Raw genomic sequence first — 23,737 nt, forward strand, 5'->3', positions numbered from 1 at the left:
GACGATGTAGCGCTAGGAAAAGACAAGAAAAGGCCCCATTCGTTCACACTCAGTCTCTGGCTGTCATGTAATAATGCACCAAAACCACAGCTCCCTTTCCACATCCAGGCCCCACACAACTTTCCATGGTTTACCCCAGACGCTTCACATGCCCTGATTCAATCCACTGACAGCACGTCAACCCCGGTATACCATATCGATCCAATTCACTCTATTCCTTGCCCTCCTTTCACCCTCCTGCATGTTCAGGCCCCGATCACACAAAATCTTTTTCACTCCATCTTTCCACCTCCAATTTCGTCTCCCACTTCTCCTCGTTCCCTCCACCTCCGACACATATATACTCTTGGTCAATCTTTCCTCACTCATTCTCTCCATGTGCCCAAACCATTTCAAAACATCCTCTTCTGCTCTCTCAACCACGCTCTTTTTATTTCCACACATCTCTCTTACCCTTACATTACTTACTTGATCAAACCACCTCACACCACCCATTGTCCTCAAACATCTCATTTCCAGCATATCCACCCTCCTGCGCACAACTCTATCCATAGCCCACACCTCGCAACCATACAACATTGTTGGAACCACTATTCCTTCAAACGTACCAATTTTTGCTTTTCGAGATAATGTTCTCAACTTCCACACATTCTTCAAGGCTCCCAGGATTTTCGCCCCCTACCCCACCCTATGATTCACTTCTGCTTCCATGGTTCCATCCGCTGCCAGATCCACTCCCAGATATCTAAAACACTTTACTTCCTCCAGTTTTTATCCATTCAAACTTACCTCCCAATGGACTTGACCCTCAACCCTACTGTACCTAATAACCTTGCTCTTATTCACATTTACTCTTAACTTTCTTCTTTCACACACTTTACCAAACTCAGTCACCAGCTTCTGCAGTTTCTCACATGAGTCAGCCACCAGCACAGTATCATCAGCGAACAACAACTGACTCACTTCCCAAGCTCTCTCATCCACAACAGACTTCATATATATATATATATATATATATATATATATATATATATATATATATATATATATATATATACATATATATATTTTTTTTTTTTTTTTATACTCTGTCGCTGTCTCCCGCGTTTGCGAGGTAGCGCAAGGAAACAGACGAAAGAAATGGCCCAACCCCCCCCATACACATGTATATACATACGTCCACACACGCAAATATACATACCTACACAGCTTTCCATGGTTTACCCCAGACGCTTCACATGCCTTGATTCAATCCACTGACAGCACGTCAACCCCGGTATACCACATCGCTCCAATTCACTCTATTCCTTGCCCTCCTTTCACCCTTCTGCATGTTCAGGCCCCGATCACACAAAATCTTTTTCACTCCATCTTTCCACCTCCAATTTGGTCTCCCTCTTCTCCTCGTTCCCTCCACCTCCGACACATATATCCTCTTGGTCAATCTTTCCTCACTCATTCTCTCCATGTGCCCAAACCACTTCAAAACACCCTCTTCTGCTCTCTCAACCACGCTCTTTTTATTTCCACACATCTCTCTTACCCTTACGTTACTCACTCGATCAAACCACCTCACACCACACATTGTCCTCAAACATCTCATTTCCAGCACATCCATCCTCCTGCGCACAACTCTATCCACAGCCCACGCCTCGCAACCATACAACATTGTTGGAACCACTATTCCTTCAAACATACCCATTCTTGCTTTCCGAGATAATGTTCTCGACTTCCACACATTCTTCAGGGCCCCCAGAATTTTCGCCCCCTCCCCCACCCTATGATCCACTTCCGCTTCCATGGTTCCATCCGCTGCCAGATCCACTCCCAGATATCTAAAACACTTCACTTCCTCCAGTTTTTCTCCATTCAAACTCACCTCCCAATTGACTTGACCCTCAACCCTACTGTACCTAATAACCTTGCTCTTATTCACATTTACTCTTAACTTTCTTCTTCCACACACTTTACCAAACTCAGTCACCAGCTTCTGCAGTTTCTCACATGAATCAGCCACCAGCGCTGTATCATCAGCGAACAACAACTGACTCACTTCCCAAGCTCTCTCATCCCCAACAGACTTCATACTTGCCCCTCTTTCCAAAACTCTTGCATTTACCTCCCTAACAACCCCATCCATAAACAAATTAAACAACCATGGAGACATCACACACCCCTGCCGCAAACCTACATTCACTGAGAACCAATCACTTTCCTCTCTTCCTACACGTACACATGCCTTACAACCTCGATAAAAACTTTTCACTGCTTCTAACAACTTTCCTCACACACCATATATTCTTAATACCTTCCACAGAGCATCTCTATCAACTCTATCATATGCCTTCTCCAGATCCATAAATGCTACATACAAATCCATTTGCTTTTCTAAGTATTTCTCACATACATTCTTCAAAGCAAACACCTGATCCACACATCCTCTACCACTTCTGAAACCACACTGCTCTTCCCCAATCTGATGCTCTGTACATGCCTTCACCCTCTCAATCAATACCCTCCCATATAATTTACCAGGAATACTCAACAAACTTATACCTCTGTAATTTGAGCATTCACTCTTATCCCCTTTGCCTTTATACAATGGCACTATGCACGCATTCCGCCAATCCTCAGGCACCTCACCATGGGTCATACATACATTAAATAACCTTACCAACCAGTCAACAATACAGTCACCCCCTTTTTTAATAAATTCTACTGCAATACCATCCAAACCTGCTGCCTTGCCAGCTTTCATCTTCCGCAAAGCTTTCACTACCTCTTCTCTGTTTACCAAATCATTTTCCCTAACCCTCTCACTTTGCACACCACCTCGACCAAAACACCCTATATCTGCCACTCTATCATCAAACACATTCAACAAACCTTCAAAATACTCACTCCATCTCCTTCTCACATCACCACTACTTGTTATCACCTCCCCATTTGCACCCTTCACTGAAGTTCCCATTTGCTCCCTTGTCTTACGCACTTTATTTATATATATATATATATATATATATATATATATATATATATATATATATATATATATATATATATATATATCAACTGAAAGTTGATGGAGATGGGTGATTATTGGTGCATATGCACCTGGGCATGAGAAGAAAGATCATGAGAGGCAAGTGTTTTGGGAGCAGCTGAATGAGTGTGTTAGTGGTTTTGATGCACAAGACCGGATTATAGTGATGGGTGATTTGAATGCAAAGGTGAGTAATGTGGCAGTTGAGGGAATAATTGGTATACATAGGGTGTTCAGTGTTGTAAATGGAAATGGTGAAGAGCTTGTAGATTTATGTGCTGAAAAAGGACTGGTGATTGGGATAACCTGGTTTAAAAAGTGAGATATACAGAAGTATACGTATGTATGTAGGAGAGATGGCCAGAGAGCGTTATTGGATTACGTGTTAAATGACAGACGCGCGAAAGAGAGACTTTTGGATGTTAATGTGCTGAGAGGTGCAACTGGAGGGATGTCTGATCATTATCTTGTGGAGGCTAAGGTGAAGATTTGTATGGGTTTTCAGAAAAGAAGAGTGAATGTTGGGGTGAAGAAGGTGGTGAGAGTAAGTGAGCTTGGGAAGGAGACTTGTGTGAGGAAGTACCAGGAGAGACTGAGTACAGAATGAAAAAAGGTGAGAACAATGGAAGTAAGGGGAGTGGGGGAGGAATGGGATGTATTTAGGGAATCAGTGATGGATTGCGCAAAAGATGCTTGTGGCATGAGAAGAGTGGGAGGTGGGTTGATTAGAAAGGGTAGTGAGTGGTGGGATGAAGAAGTAAGATTATTAGTGAAAGAGAAGAGAGAGGAATTTGGACAATTTTTGCAGGGAAAAAATGCAATTGAGTGGGAGATGTATAAAAGAAAGAGGCAGGAGGTCAAGAGAAAGGTGCAAGAGGTGAAAAAGAGGGCAAATGAGAGTTGGGGTGAGAGAGTATCATTAAATTTTAGGGAGAATAAAAAGATGTTCTTGAAGGAGGTAAATAAAGTGCATAAGACAAGGGAGCAAATGGGAACTTCAGTGAAGGGCGCTAATGGGGAGGTGATGACAAGTAGTGGTGATGTGAGAAGGAGATGGAGTGAGTATTTTGAAGGTTTGTTAAATGTGTTTGATGAGAGAGTGGCAGATATAGGGTGTTTTGGTCGAGGTGGTGTGCAAAGTGAGAGGGTTAGGGAAAATGATTTGGTAAACAGAGAAGAGGTAGTAAAAGCTTTGCGGAAGATGAAAGCCAGCAAGGCAGCAGGTTTGGATGGTAGTGCAGTGGAATTTATTAAAAAAGGGGGTGACTGTATTGTTGACTGGTTGGTAAGGTTATTTAATGTATGTATGACGAAAATTCTGGGAGCCTTGAAGAATGTGTGGAAGTTGAGAACATTATCTCGGAAAGCAAAAATGGGTATGTTTGAAGGAATAGTGGTTCCAACAATGTTGTATGGTTGCGAGGCGTGGACTATGGATAGAGTTGTGCGCAGGAGGATGGATGTGCTGGAAATGAGATGTTTGAGGACAATGTGTGGTGTGAGGTGGTTTGAACGAGTAAGTAACATAAGGGTAAGAGAGATGTGTGGAAATAAAAAGAGCGTGGTTGAGAGAGCAGAAGAGGGTGTTTTGAAATGGTTTGGTCACATGGAGAGAATGAGTGAGGAAAGATTGACCAAGAGGATATATGTGTCGGAGGTGGAGGGAACGAGGAAAAGAGGGAGACCAAATTGGAGGTGGAAAGATGGAGTGAAAAAGATTTTGTGTGATCGGGGCCTGAACATGCAGGAGGGTGAAAGGAGGGCAAGGAATAGAGTGAATTGGAGCGATGTGGTATACCGGGGTTGACGTGCTGTCAGTGGATTGAATCAAGGCATGTGAAGCGTCTGGGGTAAACCATGGAAAGCTGTGTAGGTATGTATATTTGCGTGTGTGGACGTATGTATATACTTGTGTATGGGGGTGGGTTGGGCCATTTCTTTCGTCTGTTTCCTTGCGCTACCTCGCAAACGCGGGAGACAGCGGCAAAAAAAAAAAAGAAAAAAAAAAATGACTCATGGTGAGGTGCCAAAGGATTGGCAGAATGCGTGCATAGTGCCATTGTACAAAGGCAAAGGGGATAAGAGTGAGTGCTCAAATTACAGTGGTATAAGTTTGTTGAGTATTCCTGGTAAATTATATGGGAGGGTATTGATTGAGAGGGTGAAGGCATGTACAGAGCATCAGATTGGGGAAGAGCAGTGTGGTTTCAGAAGTGGTAGAGGATGTGTGGATCAGGTGTTTGCTTTGAAGAATGTATGTGAGAAATACTTAGAAAAGCAAATGGATTTGTATGTAGCATTTATGGATCTGAAGAAGGCATATGATAGAGTTGATAGAGATGCTCTGTGGAAGGTATCAAGAATATATGGTGTGGGAGGCAAGTTGTTAGATGAAGTGAAAAGTTTTTATCGAGGATGTAAGGCATGTGTACTTGTAGGAAGAGAGGAAAGTGATTGGTTCTCAGTGAATGTAGGTTTGCGGCAGGGGTGTGTGATGTCTCCATGGTTGTTTAATTTGTTTATGGATGGGGTTGTTAGGGAGGTAAATGCAAGAGTTTTGGAAAGAGGGGCAAGTATGAAGTCTGTTGTGGATGAGAGAGCTTGGGAAGTGAGTCAGTTGTTGTTCGCTGATGATACAGTGCTGGTGGCTGATTCATGTGAGAAACTGTAGAAGCTGGTGACTGAGTTTGGTAAAGTGTGTGAAAGAAGAAAGTTAAGAGTAAATGTGAATAAGAGCAAGGTCATTAGGTACAGTACGCTTGAGGGTCAAGTTAATTGGGAGGTAAGTTTGAATGGAGAAAAACTGGAGGAAGTAAAGTGTTTTAGATATCTGGGAGTGGATCTGGCAGCAGATGGAACCATGGAAGCAGAAGTGAATCACAGGATGGGAGAGAGGGCAAAAATCCTGGGAGCCTTGAAGAATGTGTGGAAGTCGAGAACCTTATCTCGGAAAGCAAAAATGGGTATGTTTGAAGGAATAGTGGTTCCAACAATGTTGTGTGGTTGCGAGGCGTGGGCTATGGATAGAGTTGTGCGCAGGAGGATGGATGTGCTGGAAATGAGATGTTTGAGGACAATGTGTGGTGTGAGGTGGTTTGATCGAGTAAGTAACGTAAGGGTAAGAGAGATGTGTGGAAATAAAAAGAGCGTGGTTGAGAGAGCAGAAGAGGGTGTTTTAAAATGGTTTGGTCACATGGAGAGAATGAGTGAGGAGAGATTGACTAAGAGGATATATGTGTCGGAGGTGGAGGGAACGAGGAGAAGAGGGAGACCAAATTGGAGGTGGAAAGATGGAGTGAAAAAGATTTTGTGTGATCGGGGCCTGAACATGCAGGAGGGTGAAAGGAGGGCAAAGAATAGAGTGAATTGGAGCGATGTGGTATACCGGGGTTGACGTGCTGTCAGTGGATTGAATCAAGGCATGTGTATGGGGGTGGGTTGGGCCATTTCTTTTGTCTGTTTCCTTGCGCTACCTCGCAAACGCGGGAGACAGCAAAAAAAAAAAAAAAAAAAAAAAAAAAATATATATATATATATATATATATATATATATATATATATATATATATATATATATATATATATATATATATATATAATCCCTGGGGATAGGGGAGAAAGAATACTTCCCACGTATTCCCTGCGTGTCGTAGAAGGCGACTAAAAGGGGAGGGAGCGGGGGGCTGGAAATCCTCCCCTCTCGTTTTTTTTTTTAATTTTCCAGAAGGAACAGAGAAGGGGGCCAGATGATGATGTTCCCTCAGAGGCCCAGTCCTCTGTTCTTAACGCTACCTTGCTGATGCGGGATATGGCGAATAGTTTGAAAAAAAAAAAATATATATATATATATATATATATATTATTTTTTTTTTATTATACTTTGTCGCTGTCTCCCGCGTTTGCGAGGTAGCGCAAGGAAACAGACGAAAGAAATGGCCCAACCCCCCCCATACACATGTATATACATACGCCCACACACGCAAATATACATACCTACACAGCTTTCCATGGTTTACCCCAGACGCTTCACATGCCTTGATTCAATCCACTGACAGCACGTCAACCCCGGTATACCACATCGCTCCAATTCACTCTATTCCTTGCCCTCCTTTCACCCTCCTGCATGTTCAGGCCCCGATCACACAAAATCTTTTTCACTCCATCTTTCCACCTCCAATTTGGTCTCCCTCTTCTCCTTGTTCCCTCCACCTCCGACACATATATCCTCTTGGTCAATCTTTCCTCACTCATCCTCTCCATATGCCCAAACCACTTCAAAACACCGTCTTCTGCTCTCTCAACCACGCTCTTTTTATTTCCACACATCTCTCTTACCCTTACGTTGCTCACTTGATCAAACCACCTCACACCACACATTGTCCTCAAACATCTCATTTCCAGCACATCCACCCTCCTGCGCACAACTCTATCCATAGCCCACGCCTCGCAACCATACAACATTGTTGGAACCACTATTCCTTCAAACATACCCATTTTTGCTTTCCGAGATAATGTTCTCGACTTCCACACATTCTTCAAGGCCCCCAGGATTTTCGCCCCCTCCCCCACCCTATGATCCACTTCCACTTCCATGGTTCCATCCGCTGCCAGATCCACTCCCAGATATCTAAAACACTTCACTTCCTCCAGTTTTTCTCCATTCAAACTCACCTCCCAATTGACTTGACCCTCAACCCTACTGTACCTAATAACCTTGCTCTTATTCACATTTACTCTTAACTTTCTTCTTCCACACACTTTTCCAAACTCAGTCACCAGCTTCTGCAGTTTCTCACATGAATCAGCCACCAGCGCTGTATCATCAGCGAACAACAACTGACTCACTTCCCAAGCTCTCTCATCCCCAACAGACTTCATACTTGCCCCTCTTTCCAAAACTCTTGCATTTACCTCCCTAACAACCCCATCCATAAACAAATTAAACAACCATGGAGACATCACACACCCCTGCCGCAAACCTACATTCACTGAGAACCAATCACTTTCCTCTCTTCCTACACGTACACATGCCTTACATCCTCGATAAAAACTTTTCACTGCTTCTAACAACTTTCCTCCCACACCATATATTCTTAATACCTTCCACAGAGCATCTCTATCAACTCTATTCATATGCCTTCTCCAGATCCATAAATGCTACATACAAATCCATTTGCTTGTCTAAGTGTTTCTCACATACATTCTTCAAAGCAAACACCTGATCCACACATCCTCTACCACTTCTGAAACCACACTGCTCTTCCCCAATCTGATGCTCTGTACATGCCTTCACCCTCTCAATCAATACCCTCCCATATAATTTGCCAGGAATACTCAACAAACTTATACCTCTGTAATTTGAGCACTCACTCTTATCCCCTTTGCCTTTGTACAATGGCACTATGCACGCATTCCGCCAATCCTCAGGCACCTCACCATGAGTCATACATACATTACATAACCTTACCAACCAGTCAACAATACAGTCACCCCCTTTTTTAATAAATTCCACTGCAATACCATCCAAACCTGCTGCCTTGCCGGCTTTCATCTTCCGCAAAGCTTTCACTACCTCTTCTCTGTTTACCAAATCATTTTCCCTAACCCTCTCACTCTGCACACCACCTCGACCAAAACACCCTATATCTGCCACTCTATCATCAAACACATTCAACAAACCTTCAAAATACTCACTCCATCTCCTTCTCACATCACCACTACTTGTTATCACCTCCCCATTTGCGCCCTTCACTGAAGTTCCCATTTGCTCCCTTGTCTTACGCACTTTATTTACCTCCTTCCAGAACATCTTTTTATTCTCCCTAAAATTTAATGATACTCTCTCACCCCAACTCTCATTTGCCCTCTTTTTCACCTCTTGCACCTTTCTCTTGACCTCCTGTCTCTTTCTTTTATACATCTCCCACTCATTTGCATTTTTTCCCTGCAAAAATCGTCCAAATGCCTCTCTCTTCTCTTTCACTAATACTCTTACTTCTTCATCCCACCACTCACTACCCTTTCTAATCAACCCACCTCCCACTCTTCTCATGCCACAAGCATCTTTTGCGCAATCCATCACTGATTCCCTAAATACATCCCATTCCTCCCCCACTCCCCTTACTTCCATTGTTCTCACCTTTTTTCATTCTGTACTCAGTCTCTCCTGGTACTTCCTCACACAGGTCTCCTTCTCAAGCTCACTTACTCTCACCACCCTCTTCACCCCAACATTCACTCTTCTTTTCTGAAAACCCATACAAATCTTCACCTTAGCCTCCACAAGATAATGATCAGACATCCCTCCAGTTGCACCTCTCAGCACATTAACATCCAAAAGTCTCTCTTTCGCACGCCTGTCAATTAACACGTAATCCAATAACGCTCTCTGGCCATCTCTCCTACTTACATAAGTATACTTATGTATATCTCGCTTTTTAAACCAGGTATTCCCAATCATCAGTCCTTTTTCAGCACATAAATCTACAAGCTCTTCACCATTTCCATTTACAACACTGAACACCCCATGTATGCCAATTATTCCCTCAACTGCCACATTACTCACCTTTGCATTCAAATCACCCATCACTATAACTCGGTCTCGTGCATCAAAACCACTAACACACTCATTCAGCTGCTCCCAAAACACTTGCCTCTCTTGATCTTTCTTCTCATGCCCAGGTGCATATGCACCAATAATCACCCACCTCTCTCCATCAACTTTCAGTTTTACCCATATTAATCGAGAATTTACTTTCTTACACTCTATCACATACTCCCACAACTCCTGTTTCAGGAGTATTGCTACTCCTTCCCTTGCTCTTGTCCTCTCACTAACCCCTGACTTTACTCCCCAGACATTCCCAAACCACTCTTCCCCTTTACCCTTGAGTTTCGTTTCACTCAGAGCCAAAACATCCAGGTTCCTTTCCTCAAACATACTACCTATCTCTCCTTTTTCACATCTTGGTTACATCCACACACATTTAGGCACCCCACTCTGAGCCTTCGAGGAGGATGAGCACTCCCCGCGTGACTCCTTCTGTTTCCCATTTTAGAAAGTTAATACAAGGAGGGGAGGATTTCTGGCCCCCCCGCTCCCGTCCCCTCTAGTCGCTTTCTACGACACGCGAGGAATACGTGGGAAGTATTCTTTCACCCCTATCCCCAGGGATAATATACATATATATATACATATACACATACTCACACATACACATACATACGCACATATACACACACACACACATACATATATATATATACATATGAAAAATGTAAGAAACAATTTAGAAAACTGAAACTTCTAGCTTGAAATGAATGAAAAAAATGAATGTCACATAATGGTTCAACCTCTGGCTATGGAAAAAAGGAAATGTATAATTTATTTACACAAACGTCAATAGCAGTTCTCATCAATTTAACCACTGTATCAATAAGCTTCAATGTCTAAGCTACATTTTTCTCCAATTTCACTATTTTCCTTCACATTTTCAATTGTGTCTGAAGGTTCTACTTCAAGAGTGATTGTTTTTCCAGTAAGGGTCTTCACATCTTGGTTACATCCACACACATTTAGGCACCCCACTCTGAGCCTTCGAGGAGGATGCTTGTCTCCCTTTCCAGATAGCTGACTGGTTTCAGGTGAGGCTGTCCATTCTTGAAGATTCAGGGTTCGATCCATTTGAAGGCTTAGGTGACGAGGAGGAGGCGGAGGTTGAGGCAGTACAGCGTTCTGGTGGTCTCTGGCATCAAGCGGTGGTGAACACGACGTGTTGGAGTGTGTGTCTGGGTGTGTGTTACTGGCACCAACTTCTTACACCTGCCACATCCTGATAGAGGATGATCCATACAGTCACATATGAGAGTAGATCAGTTGTTGACGTCTAGCCCTCAAAGCACCATTGTTTATCTTCCCAAGGTCCGGCAGCTTGTGCATCCATATATATGGTAGATGGAACTTGGAGAGGATAATTCCAATACACACACCAATGCAAGTCGTGGAAATAAATAGCAAAATTAGTCCTGAATCTTGGTCATCCATCTTCTTAACTACAGCTCCCAATCTCGTCTGACTCAGTATCCTTGGGTTGATCAAGCCAAATATGCACAGCGGGATTGAAGGATATTGCCTCTCCTGCACATAAGGCTGGTTGACTCCAGATGCCGCTAAACGAACCGACTCTTAAGTGAACAAGGTCGTGCTGAGGTACTGAAGCAAACCGCTCCTTTTGAAGGAAGGACAGGCCGCCGTTGGTACCTTGAAAGTATCTGGGCAGAGGTAGATGAAGCGTCAAGCTCGGGAAGTGACAGGTGGTGTACTGTAAGTGTGTGAACAGCGTCGAATTTTAAACAAACATCAGACAAAGAACTTCAGATACTGTTCTGAGATACTGTTCCGAGGAAAACGTTCCTCTGTAACAATATATATATATATCATTTATTAATCAATTTTGCTTTGTCACTCTCTCCCGCATTAGCGAGGTAGTGCAAGAAAACAGACAAAAGAAAGGCCCAACCCACCCACATGCACATGTATATACATACACGTCCACACACAGCACATATACATATCTATACATCTCAATGTATACATATATATACACACACAGACATATACATATATACACATGTACATAATTCGCACTGTCTGCTCTTATTCATTCCCGTCACCATCCTGCCACATATGAAATGACAACTTTCTCCCTCTGCATGCACACGAGGTAGCAACTAGGAAAAGAGAACAAAAGCCACATTCGTTCACACTCAGTCTCTAGCTGTCATGTATAATGCACCAAAACCATAGCTCCCTTTCTACATCCATGCCCCACACAACTTCCCATGGTTTACCCCAGACGCTTCACATGCCCTGGTTCAATCCATTGACAGCGTGTCGACCCCGGTATACCACATTGTTCCAATTCACTCTATTCCTTGCATGCCTTTAACCCTCCTGCATGTTTAGCCCCTGATCACTCAAAATCTTTTTCACTCCATATTCCCACCTCCAATTTGGTCTCCCACTTCTACTTGTTCCCTCCACCTCTGACACATATATCCTCTTGGTCAATCTTCCCTCACTCATTCTCTTCATGTGACCAAACCATTTCAAAACATCCTCTTCTGCTCTCTAAACCACATTCTTTCTATTACCACACATCTCTCTTACCCTTTCATTACTTACTCAATCAAGCCACCTCATACCACATATTGTCCTCAAGCATCTCATTTCCAGCACATCCACCATCCTCTGCACACCTCTATAGCCCACCCCTCACAACCATATAACAATGTCGGAACCACTATTCCATCAAACATACCTATTTTTGCTTTCTGTGATAATGTTCTCCCCTTCCACACATTTTTCAACGCTCCCAGAACTTTCGCCCCCTCCCTCACCTTATGACTCACTTCCGCTTCCATGGTTCCATCTGCTGCCAAATCCACTCCCAGATATCTAAAACACTTCACTTCCTTCAGTTTTTCTCCATTCAAACGTACCTCCCAACTGACTTGTCCCACAACTCTACTGTACCTAATAACTTTAATCTTATTCACATTTACTCTCAGCTTTCTTCTTTCACACAATTTACCAAGCCCAGTCACCAGTTTCTGCAGTTTCTCACCTGAATCAGCCACCAGTAGTGTATCATCAGCGAACAACAACTGACTCACTTCCCAAGCTCTCTCATCCAGAGCAGACTGCATACTTGCCTCTATCTCCAAAACTCTTGCATTCACCTCCCTAACAACCCCATCCATAAACAAATCAAACAAAAATGGAGACATCATGCACCCCTGCCACAAGCCGACATTCACTGAGAATCAATCACTTTCTTCTCTTCCTACTCGTACACATGCCTTACATCCTCAATAAAAACTTTTCACTCCTTCTAACAACTTGCCTCCCACACCATATATTCTTAATACCTTCCACAGAGCATCTCTATCAACTCTATCATATGCTTTCTCCAGATCCATAAATGGTACATACAAATTCATTAGCTTTTCTATATATATTTTTTTTTTTTATTATACTATGTCGCTGTCTCCCGCATTAGCGAGGTAGCACAAGGAAACAGATGAAAGAAGGACCCAACCTACCCACATACACATGTGTATACATAAACGCCCACACACACACATATACATACTTATACATTTCAACGTATACATACATATATATACACACACATATACATATATACACATGTACATATTCATACATGCTGCCTTCATCTATTCCCGCCGCTACCCTGCCACACATGAAATGGCACCTCGCTCCCCCCACGTGCACACGAGGTAGCACTAGGAAAAGACAAGAAAGGCCACATACGTTCATACTCACTCTCTAGCTATCATGTGTCATGCACTGAAACCACAGCTCCCTTTTCACATCCAGGCCCCCACAAAACTTTCCATGGTTTACCCCAGATGATTCACATGCCCTGGTTCAATCCACTGACAGCATATCGACCCCAATATACCACATCATTCCAATTCACTCTATTCCTTACATGCCTTTCACCCTCCTGCATGTTCAGGCCCTGATCACTCAAAATGTTTTTCACTCCATCTTTCCACCTCCAATTTGGTCTCCCGCTTCTCATTCCCTCCACCTCTGACACATATATCCTCTTTGTCAATCTTTCCTAACTCATTCTCTCCATGTGACCAAACCATTTCAAAACACCCTCTTCTGCCCTCTCAACCAAACTCGTTTTATTACCACACATCTCTCTTATCCTTTCATTACTTACTCCATCAAACCACCAAATACCATCAAACCACTTCATGCCACATATTGTCCTCAAACATCTCATTTGCAGCACATCCACCCTCCTCCGCACAACTCTATCTATAGCCCATGCCTCGCAACCATATAACATTGTTGGAACCACTATTCCTTCAAACATACTCATTTTTGCTTTCCGAGATAACATTCTCACCTTCCACACATTCTTCAACACTCCCAGAACTTTCGCCCCCTCCCCTACCCTATGACTCACTTCTGCTTCCATGGTTCAATCTGCTGCCAAATCCACTCTCAGATATCTAAAACACTTCACTTCCTCCAGTTTTTCTCCATCCAAATGTACTTCCCAAATGACTTGTCCCTGAACCCACACTGTACCTAATAACCTTGTTCTTATTCATAATCACATGTTTACCAAATGGCGTCCTAGCTTCGTCTCTTTGATGTATATCAACTGACTGTTATATTTCTCTCTTGTATCTCCCCTGATGATGTGATCATTACACGAAAGTGCACTTGGGAACTTATTGTGTTTCATTTTCTCCATGGACTCATAGGAATATATATTTATTTGCTTTGTCGCTGTCTCCTGCGTTAGCGAGGTAGCGCAAGGAAACATATGAAAGAATGGCCCAACCCACCCACATACACATGTATATACATACATGTGCAGCCATGCACAATATACATACCTATACATCTCAATGTACACATAAATATATACACACACAGACATATACATATATACACATGTACATAATTCATACTGTCTGCCTTTATTTATTCCCATCGCCACCTCGCCACACATGGAATAACATCCCCCTGCCCCCTCATGTGTGCGAAGTAGCGCTAGGAAAAGTCAACAAAGGCCACACTCGTTCACACATGTAATAATGCACCGAAACCACAGCTCCCTTTCCACATCCAGGCCCCACACAACTTTCCATGGTTTACCCCAGACGCTTCACATGCCCTGGTTCAATCCATTGACAGCACATCGACCCCAGTATACCACATTGTTCCAATTCACTCTATTCCTTGCACGCCTCTCACCCTCCTGCATGTTCAGGCCCCGATCACTCAAAATCTTTTTCACTCCATCTTTCCACCTCCAATTTGGTCTCCCACTTCTCCTCGTTCCCTCCACCTCTGACACATATATCCTCTTGGTCAATCTTTTCTCACTCATTCTCTCCATGTGACCAAACCATTTCAAAACACCCTCTTCTGCTCTCTCAACCACACTCTCTTTATTTCCACACACCTCTCTTACCCTTACGTTACTTACTCGATCAAACCACCTCACACCACATATTGTCCTCAAACATCTCATTTCCAGCGCATCCACCCTCCTGTGCACAACTCTATCCATAGCCCACGCTTCGCAACCATACAACATTGTTGGAACCACTATTCCTTCAAACATACCCATTATTGCTTCCGGAGATAATGTTCTCAATTTCCACACATTCTTCAAGGCTCCCAGAATTTTCGCCCCCTCCCCCACCCTATGATTCACTTCCGCTTCCATGGTTCCATCCACTGCCAGATCCACTCCCAGATATATAAAACACTTTACTTCCTCCAGTTTTTCTCCATTCAAACTTACCTCCCAATTGACTTGACCCTCAACGCTACTGTACCTAATAACCTTGCTCTTATTCACATTTACTCTTAACTTTCTTCGTTCACACACTGTACCAAACTCAGTCACCAGCTTCTGCAGTTTCTCACATGAATCAGTCACCAGCACTGTATCATCAGCGAACAACAAATGACTCACTTCCCAAGCTCTCTCATCCACAACAGACTACATACTTGCCCCTCTTTCAAAAAATTCTTGCATTCACCTCCCTAACAACCCCATCCATAAACAAATTAAACAACCATGAAGACATCACACACCCCTGCCACAAACCTACATTCACTGAGAACCAATCACTTTCCTCTCTTCCTACACGTACACATGCCTTACATCCTCGATAAAGACTTTTCACTGCTTCTAACAATTTGTCTCCCACACCATATATTCTTAATACCTTCCACAGAGCATCTCTATCAACTCTATCATATGCCTTCTCCAGATCCATAAATGCTACATACAAATCCATTTGCTTTTCTAAGTATTTCTCACATGCATTCTTCAAAGCAAACACCTGATCCACACATCCTCTACCACTTCTGAAACCACACTGCTCTTCCCCAATCTGATGCTCTGTACTTGCCTTCACCCTCTCAATCAATACCCTCCCATATAATTTACCAGGAATACTCAACAAACTTATACCTCTGTAATTTGAGCACTCACTCTTATCCCCTTTGCCTTTGTACAATGGCACTATGCAAGCATTCCGCCAATCCTCAGGCACCTCACCATGAATCACACATACATTAAATAACCTTACCAACCAGTCAACAATACAGTCATCCCCTTTTTTAATAAATTCCAGTGCAATACCATCCAAACCTGCTGCCTTCCCAACTTTCATCTTCTGCAAAGCTTTTACTACCTCTTCTCTGTTTACCAAATCATTTTCCCTAACCCTCTCACTCTGCACACCACCTCGACCAAAACACCCTATATCTGCCACTCTATCATCAAACACATTCAACAAACCTTCAAAATATTCACTCCATCTCCTTCTCACATCACCACTACTTGTTATCACCTCCCCATTAGCCCCCTTCACTGAAGTTCCCATTTGCTCCCTTGTCTTATGCACTTTATTTACCTCCTTCCAAAACATCTTTTTATTCTCCCTAAAATTTAATGATACTCTCTCACCCCAACCCTCATTTGCCCTCTTTTTCACCTCTTGCACCTTTCTCTTGACCTCCTGCCTCTTTCTTTTATACATCTCCCACTCATTTGCATTTTCTCCCAGCAAAAATCGTCCAAATGCCTCTCTCTTCTCTTTCACTAATAATCTTACTTCTTCATCCCACCACTCACTACCTTTTCTAATCAACCCACCTCCCACACTTCTCATGCCACAAGCATCTTCTCTGCAAGCCATCACTGATTCCCTAAATACATCCCATTCCTCCCCCACTCCCCTTACCTCCTTTGTTCTCACCTTTTTCCATTCTGCACTCAGTCTCTCCTGGTACTTCCTCACACAAGTCTCCTTCCCAAGCTCACTTACTCTCACCACTCTCTTCACCCCAACATTCTCTCTTCTTTTCTGAAAACCCATACAAATCTTCACCTTCGCCTCCACAAGATAATGATCAGACATCCCTCCAGATTCACCTCTCAGCACATTAACATCCAAAAGTCTCTCTTTCGCGCGCCTGTCAATTAACACGTAATCCAATAACGCTCTCTGGCCATCTCTCCTACTTACATACGTATACTTATGTATATCTCGCTTTTTAAACCAGGTATTCCCAATCACCAGTCCTTTTTCAGCACATAAATCTACAAGCTCTTCACCATTTCCATTTACAACACTGAACACCCCATGTATACCAATTATTCCCTCAACTGCCACATTACTCACCTTTGCATTCAAATCACCCATCAATATAACCCAGTCTTGTGCATCAAAACCACTAACACACTCATTCAGCTGCTCCCAAAACACTTGCCTCTCATGATCTTTCTTCTCATGCCCAGGTGCATACGCACCAATAATCACCCATCTCTCTCCATCAACTTTCAGTTTTACCCATATCAATCTAGAATTTATTTTCTTACACTCTATCACATACTCCCACAACTCCTGTTTCAGGAGTAGTGCTACTCCTTCCCTTGCTCTTGTCCTCTCACTAACCCCTGACTTTACTCCCAAGACATTCCCAAACCACTCTTCCCCTTTACCCTTGAGCTTCGTTTCACTCAGAGCCAAAACATCCAGGTTCCATTCCTCAAACATACTACCTATCTCTCCTTTTTTCTCATCTTGGTTACATCCACACACATTTAGACACCCCAATCTGAGCCTTCAAGGAGGATGAGCACTCCCTGCGTGACTCCTTCTTCTGTTTCCCCTTTTAGAAAGCAAAATACAAGGAGGGGAAGGTTTCTGGCCCCCCCGCTCCCGTCCCCTTTATTCGCCTTCTACAACACGTGAGGAATGCGTGGGAAGTATTCTTTCTCCCCTATCCCCAGGAATATATATATATATATATATATATATATATATATATATATATATATATATATATATATATATATATATATTATTGTACTTTATCGCTGTCTCCTGCGTTAGCGAGGTAACAGAAGAAAACAGACGAAAGAATGGCCCAACCCACCAACATACACATGTATATACATACATATCCGCACATGGACATATACATACCTATACATTTCAATGTATACATACAAAGACATATACATATATACACATGTACATATTCATACTTGCTGCCTTTATTCATTCCCATCGCCACCCTGCCACACATGAAATAGCATCCCCCTTCCCTCCACGAGGTAGTGCTGGGAAAAGACAAAAGGCCACATTCGTTCACACTCAGTCTCTAGCTGGCATGTGTAATGCATTGAAACCACAACTCCCAATAATGTTCAAGTAAGGTTGAAGGAAGCTTACAGTACGTAAATACCATACATCTCCTGAAACGTTAAACCAATTGAGTACGAACATCATAATAACTTCCATAGGAAAGTGCCTGGCTTACAGAAGTGGAGGAGGAGGGAATTTCGACACACCTGTGGGAAGGAAGTGGGTATCCCTGCAGGGGACATGACAGAGTTGGGGAATTGCCCTGAGAACCTGTCATTCTAGACAGGTCACTGCCAGTCTGCTGGGGAGCAATGTTGCCAACTGGAGCTACATTTCCAGACAACAACAACTAAAGTAAGTGTTTATAAGGCTTGTATTATGTGAGCCTCGTTAGGATCGGGATCTATAAGCCACTCTGTATCTGAGTCTGGTTGGGATTGGGATCTAAAAGCCACTATAAAGTGTAAAGAAAAAAGTGCTAACTATCCTCCACTGATAAGCTATTATCTATAATCCCATATTATCATAAATGCCAAAGACATGAATATGGAGCAAAATAGGTTATATACTTGGCCTGAGATTGGTCGCTTAACCTAACACGTGTATGCTGGAGCAGGTTGTGTCTTACATGTATGATGGCATAGGGTAAGCCTGCGCGGGACAGAACAGTGCTGCAGCTTCTGAGGATTCAAGGGACATCTCTGATAGCCGACTACCTGTCACCCTCGGGGGTACCTGACTCTTGGGTTCTGAAGTATTGTAAAATATCTATGGTACCACATGAGAATATAATCCTTGGGATTAAAGAGCCTGAATGACAGACAAATTGACTGCTACACATAAAATAAAGTTTTAAGATCAAAGCTTCACAAGTTTAAATTAGACTCATGGAGAAAGCTTGTGATTTCATTAATTTGTTCAAAAGGTTACAAGAATTCAAACCAAAGAGAGTGTGTATCAGAGGAATTAATAACTAGTATATGGTAATGAAGAAGGGTAGCAAGCCAGGCCTTACATGTAGCGAGGCACGGGGAATGCTTGAGCAGGACAGAAGAGCGAGGCGGATGACCTGGTGTCAACACTAACCTCCGGCACTCGGGTTCGTGTCACTCGGGGAGGAACCTGGCTCTTGGGATCTGACACCAGCAACAATTTAGGTCTGGGGTTTAGTTACAAACGATTTGGTATGTGGAACTAGTATACCTTCCTGTTGGGCTGTACGTAATTACCACAAGATGTACTGCACGGAAGTTCTACACTCGCAGGGCCACATCTCTTGTACCATGTTACTAACATACATCTTTTTAATCAGTATACTGACAGCACCTACTATCTCATATCAATGTATGTGTGTGTGTGTGTGTGTGTGTGTGTGTGTGTGTAAAAAGACTAAGATCAACATGGTATGCACGTGAGTTAAAGAGGAATGGGAAGGAGGGAAAGACAATGCTAAAAAAAATACTGAACTATATCTAATAAGACGTGAGAAACGGGACGTGTTACGTTACCAACATGTTATTACCTGTACTGGGGCTGAGGGAAGGACTGGGCCGGGCAGAGCATCGCTACACTTGACCCAGCTTCCCTAGTCAACTCCTGCAGCCGGTCACCTGATAACCTTGGCGGGGCGTGACCAGCAGGTGCTGGCGTAGGGTAGGTTAGGTTATGCAACCAAAACATGGTATATCAACGCCCCAGTAAACTGCGACGTATGACCTCAAGAAGCCTTAGATGTGGGATGGGACCACAAGCAATGTTTGTGGACAAGTATAAATCTTGGCAGTTTACGCCGAACATTTCATTATCTCATGCATGTCTACAGTTCCTCAGCCATAGCCAACATCAGACAACAGGTGTGCGCTAACTGTGACACTGTCAACGGTAAATCCAGCCAGCGAGTCCCCCATAAATGGCAATAACAACAAGAAGACGCGCGGGTGTGGGAGGCGATGACCCTGGCTGAGCGGGGGTGGCGGTGCGGCTTTAAGCTGAGGCCGGGGGGAGGGGGAGGGATCGGTCGATACGCACGTGCAGCCACAACTGCAGCCGATCTCTACAACTCGGGCCAGGCTCGCCAGTCTCGTGGCACCAGTTTTGGCGCGCTCTCTTGCCACTCTTTGAGAGAAACATGAAACATTCTGCTCCGTTCATATCAGGCGGGAGGACAACTTTGAAATATTCACAGCGACAGCTTCATGTTAGTTGAGACTCTCTCTCTCTCATTCATAAATGACGCTCAAATTTTTTAAACAATCATTCACGTTTCATTTTCGAATTTTCCAATAGTTATGTAAATGTAAACTAATTTTTTTTTACAAGCGGGAATAAATGATCATCATTGCTAGCTGTGTATTTACATAACTGACAGCACCAGGGCACAGCACACACACACACACACACACACACACACATATATATATTTATATATTCATTATTTTATTCATTTTGCTTTGTCGCTGTCTCCCGCGTTTGCGAGGTAGCGAAGGGAAACAGACGAAAGAAATGGCCCAACCCACCCCCATACACAATGTATATACATACACGTCCACACACGCACATATACATACCTATACATCTCAATGTACACATATATATACACACACAGACACATACATATATACCCATGCACACAATTCACACTGTCTGCCTTTATTCATTCCATCGCCACCTCGCCACACATGGAATACCATCCCCCTCCCCCCTCATGTGTGCGAGGTAGCACTAGGAAAAGACAACAAAGGCCCCATTCGTTCACACTCAGTCTTTAGCTGTCATGCAATAATGCCCGAAACCACAGCTCCCTTTCCACATCCAGGCCCCACACAACTTTCCATGGTTTACCCCAGACGCTTCACATGCCCTGATTCAATCCACTGACAGCACGTCAACCCCGGTATACCACATCGATCCAATTCACTCTATTCCTTGCCCTCCTTTCACCCTCCTGCATGTTCAGGCCCCGATCACACAAAATCTTTTTCACTCCATCTTTCCACCCCCAATTTGGTCTCCCACTTCTCGTTCCCTCCACCTCCGACACATATATCCTCTTGGTCAATCTTTCCTCACTCATTCTCTCCATGTGCCCAAACCATTTCAAAACACCCTCTTCTGCTCTCTCAACCACGCTCTTTTTATTTCCACACATCTCTCTTACCCTTACATTACTTACTCGATCAAACCACCTCACACCACACATTGTCCTCAAACATCTCATTTCCAGCACATCCACCCTCCTGCGCACAACTCTATCCATAGCCCACGCCTCGCAACCATACAACATTGTTGGAACCACTATTCCTTCAAACATACCCATTTTTGCTTTCCGAGATAATGTTCTCGACTTCCACACATTCTTCAAGGCTCCCAGGATTTTCGCCCCCTCCCCCACCCTATGATCCACTTCCGCTTCCATGGTTCCATCCGCTGCCAGGTCCACTCCCAGATATCTAAAACACTTTACTTCCTCCAGTTATATATATATATATATATATATATATATATATATATATATATATATATATATATATATATATATATATATATATATATAAGTGTAATGTTATCGAACAAAGTCATAAAGCACTATATATATACAAATATATATATATATATATATATATATATATATATATATATATATATATATATATATATATATATATGATCATACGGAAGCTTGAGGGATGTACACAACAGTGAAGTATTTAGCCCCCTCCCCTACCCTACGATTCACTTCCGCTTCCATGGTTCCATCCGCTGCCAGGTCCACTCCCAGATATCTAAAACACTTTACTTCCTCCAGTTATATATATATATATATATATATATATATATATATATATATATATATATATATATAAGTGTAATGTTATCGAACAAAGTCATAAAGCACTATATATATACAAATATATATATATATATATATATATATATATATATATATATATATATATATATATATATATATATATATGATCATACGGAAGCTTGAGGGATGTACACAACAGTGAAGTATTTAGCCCCCTCCCCTACCCTACGATTCACTTCCGCTTCCATGGTTCCATCCGCTGCCAGGTCCACTCCCAGATATCTAAAACACTTTACTTCCTCCAGTTATATATATATATATATATATATATATATATATATATATATATATATATATATATATATATATATATATATATAAGTGTAATGTTATCGAACAAAGTCATAAAGCACTATATATATACAAATATATATATATATATATATATATATATATATATATATATATATATATATGATCATACGGAAGCTTGAGGGATGTACACAACAGTGAAGTATTTAGCCTACAAAGCAGATTCTGAAGGAAAAGCATTAGGCTATATTTTGTCATAACTGATACTGATATTGAAAGGAAGCCATAATGATACAGGAAAGAAGAAAGGAAAGATCTGAAAAGTTATTTTTTGAAAATCAGAGTTTGACAATGTGTATATATATATAGTCGCCGAAAATATTCATAGGTACATTGTAAATAACAATGAATATATATATATATATATATATATATATATATATATATATATATATATATATGAATATAGTGCTTTATGACAATTTGTTCGATAACATTACACTTAGTTAGACCTGACGTGACCCAGTAAACATCTTACAAAATGGGGCAGCGGTGGCTACAGGGTTCGAGACAGGGAAAGCCTACATTACCTTGCTGGGCTCGGGACTGCTGAAGGAATCGACTCCCAGACGATCGTCTGAGCATTTTAACTGAAGGACCAGCAAGGCAGGAACAGGTAGCCACGCCTCGACCCGCCACTATGGCTACGATAGGTCAGAATGACACAATTGCCCTTGATAGGTCAAAGGACTGATTGTCACGCCCTCATCTTGACGTGATTGGCTGAAGGAGGCCTAAGGTCCGGCCCACATCTTGCTTGTATGGGGGCCCCCCCATACACTAACCAACCTGGGTACATACGTTACATAATAACGTAACGTAACCTAACCTAACCATCCTGGTACATACGTTAGATAATAACCTAACCTAACCTAACCATCCTGGTACATACGTTAGATAATAACCTAACCTAACCTAACCTAACCATCCTGGTACATACGTTAGATAATAACCTAACCTAACTTAACCATCATGGTACACACGTTAGATAATATCTAGGAGGAAAGAATTGCCGACTGTGGTGTCCTATGAACTTTACACGGGTCACGTGACTTGAATTACTGAATGGTTTCTTGACAACACAAATACATCGCACAAGACGGCTCCTTCATCTACCGTCTGCAGCCATCCACAGCACCGATGTTTTAAGCCAATTCTCACGAAAGTTGCAACACAATCTGTCGTATTGTCTTCTCCCGTTCGACCCTAGTGATGACAGCCTTCAAGGATTGTCAGGTCTCTCCCTACCCACCCTTCTCTGACGACCTACCTGAAGGACGGGA

The 23,737-nt window shown here is 42.6% G+C and overlaps 1 protein-coding gene across 1 annotated transcript in view; it reads right to left on the minus strand.

Moving 5' to 3' along the window:
* The window catches only part of Dscam1 (Down syndrome cell adhesion molecule 1), a 1,447,516-nt gene that overhangs the window by 1,027,970 nt on the left and 395,809 nt on the right, over window positions 1–23,737 (minus strand). The gene's annotated exons all lie outside the window — the stretch shown is intronic.

Source organism: Panulirus ornatus, chromosome 11, assembly GCF_036320965.1.
Source record: "Panulirus ornatus isolate Po-2019 chromosome 11, ASM3632096v1, whole genome shotgun sequence".
Classification (NCBI taxonomy): Eukaryota; Metazoa; Arthropoda; class Malacostraca; order Decapoda; family Palinuridae; genus Panulirus; species Panulirus ornatus.